The sequence below is a fragment of the Pteropus alecto genome, unplaced genomic scaffold (genome assembly GCF_000325575.1).
Source record: "Pteropus alecto unplaced genomic scaffold, ASM32557v1 scaffold104, whole genome shotgun sequence".
Taxonomy (NCBI): Eukaryota; Metazoa; Chordata; class Mammalia; order Chiroptera; family Pteropodidae; genus Pteropus; species Pteropus alecto.
The window spans coordinates 3332300-3345800 of record NW_006436664.1 but is presented as its reverse complement, the minus strand read 5'-3'; positions in this window follow the sequence as shown (position 1 = coordinate 3345800).

Genomic DNA, 13501 nt, shown 5'->3' with positions numbered 1-13501 from the left:
CTTTCATATTTCATAAATAGCACAATACTGTTGGTCCAAAAAATGGACTCAAAAGGAGATAGAAGACCAATTTTAAAAATGACTTGGTAAAGAGTGAACAGTGTCTCCCTAAAATTCATGTCACAAGGAGCATTTTGAGCAAGAGTACCTGGTGGTGACCTCACTGAGAGGTAAGCTTACCCTGTGCCAGAGACATAGGATCAGTGTTTGTATTTTACAGTGACTACTAGCCTCCGTTAGCTTGAGCAGCATGACATCACAAATTAGTGCTGACTAAAGAATTTTAGTCCAGGTTTCTCTGACTCTAAAATCACATTACTATATGTGCGTGCTTTTGTATGTTTTCATATTCTATGTACATCATATGGTATTCTAATTAAACTCTGAGAATTGGTAAAGCTGTTATTATTAGTAATATACTTTATTACATGAATTCATTGCAAGTAAGAGTGATGTGACTACATATCATAAAATTTTACTAAAAATTAATATGACTGAAATAAATAATGAAAATCATTATATCAAACACTAATACTAATTTGAACTTGGCAGTTATTTGTATTAACTATAGTTAATTTTAAATAAAAATATGTCTGAATGCCTAATATAAAATAAATAATATATGCGGAGAGATTTTTCTCTAGCAGTAAAATTAAAAGTAAAAGGCAATCATTACATATAAATGTTTTAGTGTTCAAATTATTAAAGAGAAATAATATCCATGTTCTGCAGGATTCGTTGAGAAACACTACATCACTGATTTCTTTGCTCTGTAAAATTATGTGAGTACATGCCCTTTACTGAGCAGATTTATATTATGGTAATATCATTATTTTTGTCATGAATATAAATTATTCAAAGCTAGTCTTTCAGTTATGACTAATTTTGTACTACGGTGACTCATATGTATCATCATTAAATAAAGAAACATACTTTTAGATCTTTTAAAGATAACTAAAGCGAAAAATTTGCATAGTTAAAGTTTACTTACATTTCTGTTTACTTAGGTATATTGAACTAAACATTTTAAGTACAATATATGAACTGTTTTGACACTATTTAAGAGGGAAAAGTGTGACAGTTGTCAGTACCAGAGGTCTCTGTGCTATGTTTACCCTCATGTTTATTTTCTCCCATTCGAAGTCTCCTCTCAGCTGCTAAATTGCCAACATCATGACTCATTCACACAGACTGGTCTCAAAATTAGGTCATATGTTTTGTAACTCTAACAAAAGTGAGCCCTTTGGACTGCTCTTTCTGCCCTAAAAATCAAGAGTGTACCAGAAAGCCCCAGACCAAAAAGAGATGGGGAACACTGCTTCAGACAGCAGGGATTTCCCATGAATCTGTGAGGATGAAAGTTTTTCAATTTCTCATAGCCTCTATGAAGAGGTAAAACAAATTTTACTGATTTTTATACCTCCAAAGGGAAGAGGGAATGGAGACAGATCAACAAGGAGTCCACTAGATAATGACTCCCAGTCATTTAGCGGGATCTCAAATATATAGGTAAAGGACACGCTGGTGTTCCCTGAGTAAAGTTCCAAAGTTCTCAGGACTATAGTTGTCTGCTTGCCGATGGAACATCAGTGGGCAAAACAAGAACTCAATGGAAGATAATTCTATTTAATCACATGGACCTGGGTAAAATTCCAGTTCTGCTACTTGATAAACATTTGTCCTATAACAAGTTGACTCAAATACTCATATATAAAATAGAAGTAAAAATAATGTCTGCCTGTCTCTCTAGGTCTACTTGGTTGTAGCTGGCATTAGATCCTACACAAAAGAAATATACAATAAATGTTAGCTTCCATTTTAACACAGAGAGACTACTTTGTAGTCTCTCTGTGTTAACTATAATAGGCATAATACTTTGCCATTCTTATGCCTCAATTTGGTTTATTTTTCAAAAGGTTTTGTGAAAGGTGTTGAAATTAAAACAAAGATTTTGGAATTCACTTTCTAATGGATAAAAGCCACTTTGATGATTTTGGACTTGTGCAATGACTTCCACAGTGAGAAATTTCTTTTTTTAAGGCAGTTGCCAAACTGACTTCTGTTGGTCTAATAAATTTTACTGATAACTCTATCAGTAAAATTAGGAGTATTATGACTACTTGATATTTGATTAAATCTATTTTGAATAACATTTCCTCATTGTACTAATAGTAGGTATTTAGAATAGGGATAAGATTTTACACATGGAAATTTTTAAATAAGAAAATAGCAATTTGACATCTGTACCTGACTCTGTGGTTACAGGTTTGGATTTTCCCTACTTTCAAAGTCTGCTAATGGGATCCACTGTTTAATAGCTCAGTCCATTCCACTTCATTTCAGAATCAGTGCCTATGGATTGCTTAATAATCTAGCAAAATTCTGTTTGCTCAGCCAAGAAACAGAAAACCTGCTTGTGGAAGAGTGGTAATGGCTTTTTGGGATGATGTAGTTTTGTACGACTCTCTAGTACTCTGACAATGAAGAACAGAGACTTACTAAAAATCATACAGAGAGTTAGTGGGCAAGGCTGAGGCTAACTCTTAGGTTTCTTGACCGTTAGTCCAGTGAATGTCTACCACAGACATCCTATAGCTTCTTGTTTAGTATGTCCAGAGTAAAGGACTTCAGTGTGACAACCCTCACTCCAATAAGTAATTCTACCTTGTCATCACCGAATTTAAGTGCAGAGAATATGGCCCTCTAATCTCTAACCTTTGCAGAGAAGAGGGAAAGTTACTCTCCCAGTACTTGTGTAGGTAATTTCTAACTCACATACCCCTTTCTACTTGTTCTTTCTTCACCAACATATCATCTAGGAACTTGGTCTACGGTCATAGGTCATTTTCCTTTCCTCTGGCTATAGACTCTGTTTTCATTCTAAATTCCTCTCCCAATTTCAGCTTCTTTCCCCACCTATGGCCCCTTTTCCTCCAGGTTTGGGTCAGCGTTTCTCCATCTTGTTTTATATACCTGTGGGTGGCCAAGAAAAATATGTGATTCAAGACAACCTTGAGATGGGCATTGAAAGAACACTGGGAAAGATAAAGGAAAAGAAAACTTTTCTAATGTGCCATTTTCGGAAAATACCTGGCAAGGTGCACTTGAAAGTCTGGCTGTTCTGTGTGGAATAAATGATCTTACCTCATCCCTTCCCTCTTTGTGATTCTCTTAGCCCAACACCTAGCCTCCACCACAGCGCTTCTTCCCTTCTTCCCTGGAGGTGTCCCTGTCCCAGGTCAGCAGAACACAGTCAGTAACTTGAAACTTCAGAGATGTACAAGGCCACAGTCTGGAACAGATCTTGTCGTGCACTGTGAAGTAGATATATACCAGGCATTCCAATGTAGAATCGAGAATCCATTTTTATCTATCATTAAGCATGAGTGCTCCACACTCGATCATGCAACAGGCTGATTAAGACCAGCATAGCTGTGGTGTAAACAATGAAAATTATCCATTTTCACTTTAAATACACTTACTTAAAATATTTTTAGTCATGATTTTAAAAGGTTATTTTGATTGTTGGATATAAATAAATTTGTGTCATTTTAAAAAAATAATATATTATCTTGAGTCATGTATAAAGGGATCAAAACTTGGCAGTACTTAGGTCTTAACTACAACCTAATATTTCATGTACACTATGCTTTAAAAAAACTTTTTGTGGGTAGACCTCTGGGCCAACCCTATATGTCTCAATTTACAAATTTGCCAAACTATTAAAAAGGTAAAGACTACCTCTAACCTATAAAATATTTTATCCTTTCAATTAAAATGACTTGAAATTACTCAAAGAAGCAATATGTAACTTAGTCTTTTATTCCTAAGTGAAAAAAGTCATAATAAGAAAAATCTATTAAAGGCAAAATGATAAGAAATTTTTTTCTTATATAAAATGTATTGTCGCTGCACAAATGTTTTATGTATCTTTAAAATTGTGTATGTTCTCATGCAAAAGCTATTATTCCCTTTTCTAAATATTCCTCTAAAAGTTCAATTTAAAAAAAAGCAGACTTAATTTAAATGGTTTTTGTTTTGGAAACTATCATGAAACATAATCGGAAAAGTCTTTTGTTGCTCTAAACACAGGGTTAGGATAGTGTAGCTTGTGTAAATGAGGAAGAATTAGAAAATTCTCTTTTCCTGCCAAATTCTCCCATTGGCCTAAGTGACATGGAATCACCTTTCAGTCACCAGTATCCTCAAATACTATGACAAGGTCCACAGGGCAGAACTTCCTTGGCTCAGGAAAACTGCACAGATGATATAGGGGTGAACTAGGGTGGGTGTGATGATAGTGAAAACTATTTCCACCTGCTCCTCCTACCTACTGAGAGAGAATCACCAGCAATATTTTAAATTTCGAAATGATCTCATAAATTCCCAGCAGTGAATCAGTAAGGCAAGAAAATAGCTGCATCTGATGGTCACATTTATTACGTGAAAGTGGATATCATTAATTAACAGAACTAAATTTATTTTTAAGGTTTGGGCTTCAAACTCACTTTCCATAATTTTCTTATAATATAAAAATGTACATGCAAACTAATAACTGTTTTTCAATAACTGAGATTTAAACTCTTTTTTGAGCCTAATATTTGAAATGATTTAATGAAAGAGATAATGGAAAGACATGGTATTTGTATCCCTGATTGCATGTGCACATGGTGGCCCATAGTTAATGTATTTATATATTATGGTTCCAATGACTTATTATACCTTGAATAAATCTCTTCTGTAGTTGCACACTTTTTAAAATTTGGAGCATGAAGCTCCCTGTAGACTATACCTTATACAATTCTATGTCATTTTAAATATAATACTAGAATTGGCTTTTTAACCACATATTATCTCATAGAAATATGATTTTTAAAGTGAAAACAAATTTTTTTCAAATATATGTCAAAATATAAAAGATTTAAAATTTAATAAGGGTGCTTGAGGGTATCTGTTTGTACTTCCAGTAGACCTCGCTGTCATACAGTACAATCCATTAATTCAGATGTTTAGATCTAGAACAAAGTTGGGAATTAAAAAGTGGGCAAAAATACCTCCTGAGATGAATGCCTTAAAGCAATGTATTTTCCTGTACCAGAAAAGAACACATTAATTTGCTGCACTCAGTCACCCAGCCACCCAGTGTCTACTGAGCAACTATAATAGTCCAGGCATTGCACTGAGGGTAGGATAATCTGTCCTCAAGAAGCTCTGATCAGGTTAACTGGGGAAATACATGGGACCAAATAGTAGTGATAAAATATTGAAGTTATGTAATAAAAGTATATATAAAATTCTAAGAAAACATAAAAGAAATAGTTAATTTTGCTTGACAAAGGCTTCACACAGGAGATGATATTTAAATGGGAGTTTAACTAATGAGTAGACATTTGGAAGACAGGGAAGAAACAGTTGAAATGTCAAGCCACAGCAAGAGTCAAGCACGGGGTGTTTTGCTCAGAAAAGGACAAGAAATCTATGTAGCTTGGGTTTTAGGTGAATGCATGGGGCAGAGATCCTTTTTAAGCAGAGGTAAATGAAGAGTAGCAGTCTCTCCTAAGAAATCACTCATCATTCATTCCCCAAATATTCATTGAGTATCACCAAGTACTCTCTGAGTGGAATTCTTAGGCCAAAGCCCTGTCCTATATAAAAAAGTAGATTTGCTTCTTGTCCACCAAAGATTTCAGTTCAGATGAAGAGATAATATGCAGTGTGTTAGCTGACCAGCTGGGGCAGGGGAATGGACAGGATTGGAAGCAGAAAGATGATACCAAGTATCAACAAAAGCATGCAGTTTGGAGCAAGGCATTATAGGAAAATGCAGCTGAACTCACCCCGAAGACCCTGAGGATCTCACTGAATCACTGCACAATCCACTCACTCATATTCATCATGATCCTTTGAGTCATCAAGAAAAGGTTACATCATAGACTTTTAAAATCAGAACAGAACTTAGAGGTCATCATGTCTCTTCCATCCCAAATCACCACTGAAAACTAAGATCTAGTTTCTCCTTCTTGGCTGAAAATGCAGTGAATTTCAGTATTTGTGAGGCAATTACTCTCCTTTTCCCACAGCTCTGAGGGTGATAAAAATCTCCATATGTTTCACTGAAATCTGTCTCCCTGCTAATTTCTTCCCACAGGGAATTGCTGAGAGGATGGGATAAAACTACCATCTTCTCTTCAAAACTTGGAGTTTTATTTGATGTTAGAGAAGGGGACGGGAAATGTGTCTTTAGGAGCTTTCAGTCCTCTAAGATCTCTGAGGTGCAAGAAATTTTTTAAAATACTGAACATCCACAGTGATCTCCCCTGTGGGTGTCCTAGCACTTGCTTTATACCTGACTGCATATATGCCAAGCTACAGCCATGCCAGCCAGTTTCCACAGTAATGTGTCTTCTGCATATTTATGATTTATAATTCATAGTGACATTTTCCCTTCTTGAGGATGCAAAACCATTGTGCCAATGTGACACACAACCATTCTGAGGCCCGTCCTAAGATTTGTCTTGTATAATTTATAAACATGAGAAAAAAAATCACAAATCTCATCCTAGAATAAAAGTGGAACTCACCTAGAGCCCAAATCTCCTTTTGTGATGAGGAAAGAATAAAACCAACTCGAAGTTCTATCCTCAGTAAAAGAACTGGGGTCTACTATACAAATTGATTATGATTGCTTATTACTCTCAACTATTTTCTAATCTTTCCTAATTCTATCAGCTCGAAGGTTCTCTTCCTTATTTTTACTTACCTACATTCATGGAGCTTCTGACCAATTTTGTGAAACAGATGTGTTTCACGCTTTGAAAACCTTTCAGCATCCTATTCTCTCCTTCATATGTCCCAGGGCACTTCTGCTGTCTCTAATGGCTCAGAAATGTGTCTCCCATTGTATACTACCTCAGTGGGCCAGGCTGGTACTAAGTCAGGTAGTCAGTTAACTCATGCTTGAGTCTATATTATGTGTCAAGGATTGAGCTGGTATGTAAGAGAAAACAAGGAAACTTAAATCTCTGTTCTGATAGAGCTTTTCTGCACAGGCAGAAAAATAAGAAGGCAACTTTAAGAGTGCGTGGATATTGTGATTGAGGAAGCGTATGAGATGTTATAAGGAACCTATAGAAGGAAAAGGTACTTGGAAGTCTTTCTAGAGGAAAAAGCTGAAACCTGAGGATTAATCCTCATAATAATCTCAAGATATAAGTACAACGATTGTCATGGGTGTTTGTATATTATGCCCATTTCAGGTCAAAGGAGGCATCACAGATCAATGAAGAAGGGTGAAGGAGAATGAGTGCTTATAGCTAGAACAGCCTATGATAGCTTGATTCTATTAAGCTTTTAGTTCAACTCACTTTGCTTGTTTAGATACTATACTCTGACAGAGAGTGCTAATTGTCCTTTTTGTAGCAGAACCTCTCGCCTCTGCTTTACATTTATATTTTAGCAGGGTGCATGGCCGCCTTTTTGAAGACTACATTTTCCAGCTTTTCTTGCAGCTAGAGGTGATCCTGTTATAATGTTTAGGGCAATGGGATGTGAAAAAAGTGCTGTGTGAAATTTCTGGTAATAGCTTTAAAATAAAGACGTGTCTCTCTCTCCTTCCCACATCCTTTTTCTTGTCCCCTTGTCTCAGGCTGGAGGATGTAGGTGGTTGTGAGACAGTTCCAACCAGGTGGACAGGGCCACTCTGAGAGAACAGAACGCTACCACAGCAGAATATGGGTCCCTAGATGGCCTCCTGGAGCAGAGTAGCCTGTCTGTCTCGAACTATTATGTAAAAGCCATGATATTCTGGAGTGAGTTAAAATAAAACAAAAAGGAGACCAACCTGAAAATCTCCCAAGCAAATAAAACCATTTAAGCCACATAAACAAAACTAAATCTAGCTTACTTCATGAACATAAGTGAAACTAAACCTAGGTTATTTCTTGTAAATGCCTCTGATACTCAGAAAAGAAATGTAAGACATCTTTCTAAAATAGTGTAAGATAATCACTTTTAATCAATCCCCTGCCATCTGGAAATCTACATTGTAATAATCAATCATCGTAAAGGTTAAACAACTTCCTCGTTTATCCCATCCTGTGAAGTCATGCCTCTGAACTTCATCTCAGCTTTGGAAGATTCCCAATTTGCAAACTATTCTTTTGCGAACAATAAAATCTTGCTAAATACTATTTTACTAATCAGGTTTTAATTTTTAGTGTTTCTGGACTTTTGACAGATTTCTGTGATACAATATATTAGACTGTACACTAGTGCAAATAATTAACAGTCAACCGTCTAGTAATTAATTGGCTTCTAATATTGGTGCTCCAATAGAGAATTAACATTTTTCAGGATTTTTGGCCTTTGTAACAGCTATTAAAAATTATTAACTAATAAATTGATATTATGATTATAATTTCATTTTCCATGTAATTTTGTTTCTGGAGAAAGCTAAGCTGATCTTGCAAATGTAAGTGTTCTGGGTTCAGACCATCATTTTGGAAGTCTGGTTATTATCAATCCAACTCTAAATACTCTTGTGGACAAAATTTAGTCTCTCATCCTGCAAGACTATGGACCAGACTGGACTACAGTAAAAAAAAAAAAAAAAAATCACTAAAGTTTACTTTTTGGAGGCAGTGAACTCACCTTTCCTTTATGAACCAGTTTAACTTCCCCAAAGGTAATAGATACCACTGAGTAGCCATCATGAAGGCTATGATTTTAATTTATTTGATTTTCTATGTAAAGAAAAAGGAATAAGTAAAAGTATAATATTAATAAAAATCTTCATTATCAATCACTTTTTCACAACAAATCTTGAGTTGGGCCTGATTCTATGAACTGCATGTTATTATTATTCTGAACACCCCAAATTTTGCAATGTTATGATCTTTAGCTTCTTTTTTCCTTTGCCTTCTTGTTTTAACCTGTTTCTTTTTGTTGCTACCTACCTATTGGGTAGGCTACAGGAGAAAGAGAAAAGTTATTTATGTCAATTTTTAGTTATAATAAGGTAAAGAGTTTTATTTGGCAATAAAAGCCGGACAGCAGCTGGCAGTATGAATTCATTTTCAAATAGTCTTGGCAAACAATTGAATCCAGCCTCCATAACCAAATTTGAGCAGACTTCAAATGGCTGCTTTGGGGCCCACCGAAAATTTTGATGTTCTAAATTACTCTTAGGAATCACATGTGAGACATTCATTTTATTTTGCCGTAAAACAATATAGGGAGGTGTTCTAGAGTGTGGTGTTAGTGACTATGTAGGGGGCCAAACATACAGCAAACTAAGGTCTTTCTCTACTTCTATTACACTTAAGAACAGACTTTTGATGAAATGATTGTATTACTAAAGAAGCTCTATCAATCACTGCTCAGATGTTAAATATTTCAAATGGAGGCATTGCAGCTTACACTGCATAGTTTCACCATCTGTCTCAACAAAGAACATTTGGGAATTTTTTATGTGCTGTGTAATCTTCTATTATGAGGGGTTTCCCACAAAGGAATATTATTTGCCTCTCAAATGAACCAAATTTCATAATTTTAATGATCCAGCAAAAAGATCTAGCAAAAGAAATTGCATAACTAATTTTTTCAAATCAAAGGAGCAGTTTTCAATATATGGCAATGTTTTTATCATTTGGGGAAGCAAAGCAGAGATCTATTCATTTCAGAAAAGCAAAAGTTTATTCAGAATACCAAATCCTGATTATTTTATATAGAATTATGTCAGTGTTCTTTTTGAACAGTCAAAGAAGCAAATATAGACCCTTGGAGAGTATGCCATTCAAAAGTTCAGTAGAATGAGCGGTAGTGCCGGAGACTTGATAGTTATTATTTATGTTACAATAAACATCACTAGATCCCTGCAGGAGGCTTCATGCTCAGCAACAATATTCATCCATGGCTGTGATCTCTGAACTGAAAGTGGACTCAAGTCAGCTATGCATTATTGACTGAGTTAAGTTTTATAATTTTATGTTCAAAACATTAGTTGTTAAGTTGCCAATATTTAAGATTAAAATCTTTAAAAGGTCTTTTTTTTTTTTTTAGATTTAAATCTTAAGAAGTTTGCTGAGAGCTTCACTGTGAACGTACAATATGTTTTCTTTATATGGAAGCTTTACTTTGTTAAAGCAAGGACATCACACAAAAGCCTTGTGAAAATGACAGATTTCCCAAACCACTGGGAAGGTGGGAAAGCCTTTATGCCAGTCAAATAACTAGACTACAAGAAGTTGTCGATATATTTCTCAGGGGATTCTGTAAAGAACTGGAAACCTATTATAAAAGTGTGCCAGTCTCATTGTAGTCATCAAAATCCAGTCATTCTATCAATTAGAATGCTAGAAATTTATTTTAGTTAAAAAAATGGAAGCATAAATTGTATTTAAACTAACTATGCTCAAATTTTCATTTACATGGTGAGTTGCACCAATAGCTAAAACTTCTCTGAATGCAGAGGTGAAAGAAAAGTTTAAATAAGTAGAATTTATAAATTTTCTCACTTCCCAAAAAAAAAGGCCTTTATAAGAAAAAAAGAAAAACAAAGCTTCTTGATTAACAATTAATATTCAGGCAGTTTCTAAAGTGCAATTTCCTGCCAAAAGAAATAGAAGGCTCACGTGCTTCAGAGAAAGAAAGGCTGAAACTATATGCCTGCTATATGCCAGGCGGTGTGCTAAGTAAACACTTTACATAATTATTGCATTTAATTCTCAGAACAATCCTATGAGGCAGAAATTACCACCACTTTGCAAATAAGAAATGCAGATTGAAAGAGTATATGTAATGCTCAAGATGACAATTAAAATTATAAGAACTGATACTCAAAACCTAGATGATTCTAAAATCTCTTTTTCTACTATAGCATAAAATAAATGTCAGTATATAGTAGCTAGAAAGTAAAAATGACTTCATAGAATTTAATTTAGAAAGTTAATATGGCAGAACCCTAAAAAATTACCCATTTTAGCAAGCTGGAGGATAAAAGCAATTTAACACAATTTACAGCTACACAGACTGAGTGAGTTTACTTGCTCCCCAGTCCCTGCTTCTTTTTCCTTCCCCCATAGGCGGACTGACCCTCCACGCCAGATCAGACACACACTCATTTCTAGGGCTAGTCCTGGCCTTTGCTGGACAGGTTTCAAGAAGGTAACCACAAATCTGTGTGTGGTAGATAGAATAATGCACACTTTCCCTCTAAAGTTGTTCAAATCCTAATCTCTAGAACCTGTGGCTATGTCACCTTACATGGCAAAGGAGACATTGCAGATAAGATTAAGGATTGTGAAATAAAAAGATTATTTTAGATTATCCAAGTGGGCCCAAGGTAATCATAAGGATCTTTATTGAAGCTAGAAAAACAAGGGAACAGATTCTTCCCTACCAACTGCAGGCGTAACAGACCCCTACCTTAATTTTAGAACTTCTGACCACTAGAACTGTAAGATAACAAATCTGTGTTGTTTTAAGATACTAAATTTCTGGTAATCTGTTACAGAAGTGATTGGAACCAACTACACTGAGTCCTTGCCTCAACTTCCCTTTGCTAATTTTAGCTCTGATGTTGTGTTCCAAGTGTGGTAAACAGGCCTTTGTTTTGGTCCCAGTGTTCGAGTATGCCTTACTGAATATCCTAGATCTTAGTCTTCCCAGAGATCTCTTTTTGCCCACTTAAAAAATGAGTGCAGCTGGAAAAAGGAATATACTTAAGAGTTTTTATTATGTGCTTCTCAATGAACAAGTGTAAAAGCAAAAATAAATCATTGCTCAATATATTTTGTTAAAGACAATCTTAGGTAAAGTGTAATAAGATATACTGAATTATTATTATTTAGGTGAAAGTATAGCGTGCCTAAACGTGGATATGATGTAAGGGCTGAAACACAAAGTCCCACCTAATACCCTTAACACTTTAGAGCTGGGCTTCTGCTTAGGGTTTGAACTAAAGCTTTTTCTTCCTAAAAGATTTTCCAGCCCAACAGCCCAGTTCTGATTTTCTTGTGTTTTAGCTATAGTGTTTTTATTTTGAGGTTTGTAATTTTTATATTTTTTTATCAGTGCAAAGTGCTACTGTTTTCCCAAATGTAAATCATTTCCACTCAACAATGCTCACCTCCCCCCAAATCCCTTTTCTTTTATGGAAATATTGACAACATTCTCTCCTTTACTGCTCTGTAAATCATAGTACAGTATTGATCTATATAAATCAAGAGAGGAAATGTAATTTCTCTGTAATTTTGCTAGGTCCTTGGTTGGTGTCTATCTTGGACAATTTTGGTGATAAAATGAATATCTACTTTAAAAAGTTATTTATCTATAACCAGAATACACTGTAATTTAGTCTTCTGACTTGGCTGCTTGAGCAGAGTGGCAGATGCTCTCCTGAGGTTTATTTTTGTCTTAGGAATAAGATAATTTCAAGCTCCAGCAGAAAATACAGTTTACTAATTCACTTAGCTGGGAAGTCTGGGGGCTTTAAACTTGGCTGAATTCCAGGGCTTAAACCACATCATTGGACTTCTTACTCTTTCTCTCCAGCTCCTTGGTCTGTTCCCACTGTGTGCTGACTTCATCTTTTTTTTCCTTCAGAGGAGCATCTTCCAGAGAAAATGGCTGCTGACTGCCTCTAATTAACACACCATCCCCTTCCCCATTCATCCTCTGTATTGAGCAGGGAAACCTTTCAACTTCTTTCTGCTAGCTTCCTTATATCAACTCCAGGGAAATCTGATTGGTCCCACTAGTCTACATGCTCGTTCCTGAAATAATTAGGGTTCTAAGAGAATGAGATATTGTGGTTGGATAAGGTAGACCTTTATCAATGCCAATCTCTTGGCTAGAATGAAGTGATAAGGTGTGATCAAAACAAGTACATCAATGGGATGGGGCGGAGTGGTGTTAAGTCCCTAAAAGAGTGTTTGGTGGCCAGTCTTAGGAGAAGACATATCTATTTCGTGTGCATGAGCGCGCACACTTATGTGTTTCTAGAGCTAAACACAGTACTTGACCGATAGTGGTGTGCAATAAATGTTTGAACTGAATTAAATTGAATTACATTACATTTTAATCTTCATTATATTAGAGTTATTATAGTATAGTGTAGTTAGTAGTCAAGAGCATTGCTCTAAAGTAAACTGACTGGGTTTATATCGTGGTTCTGTTTCCTCATTTGTAGGAAGGCAATAATAATAGTATCTGTCCTTTAGGGTTCTTCGTCCAGAGGAGTCAATACAATTAAAACACTTAACATAAACATTCCAAAGAATGGTACATATTATATTTCTATTGTGTGTCTATGTATATAAACATATGTAAATAGAGATTTTCTTATATCTGTGTATGTATACATATACTTATAGTGTATATGTATGTACACACATATACTTATACATACATATATATTCGAGTGGGTGAAAAACATACATATATTATTTGTAATCATTCGAAAGTCACATTTCCTAGTAGAATATCAGACCATTTTTCATGT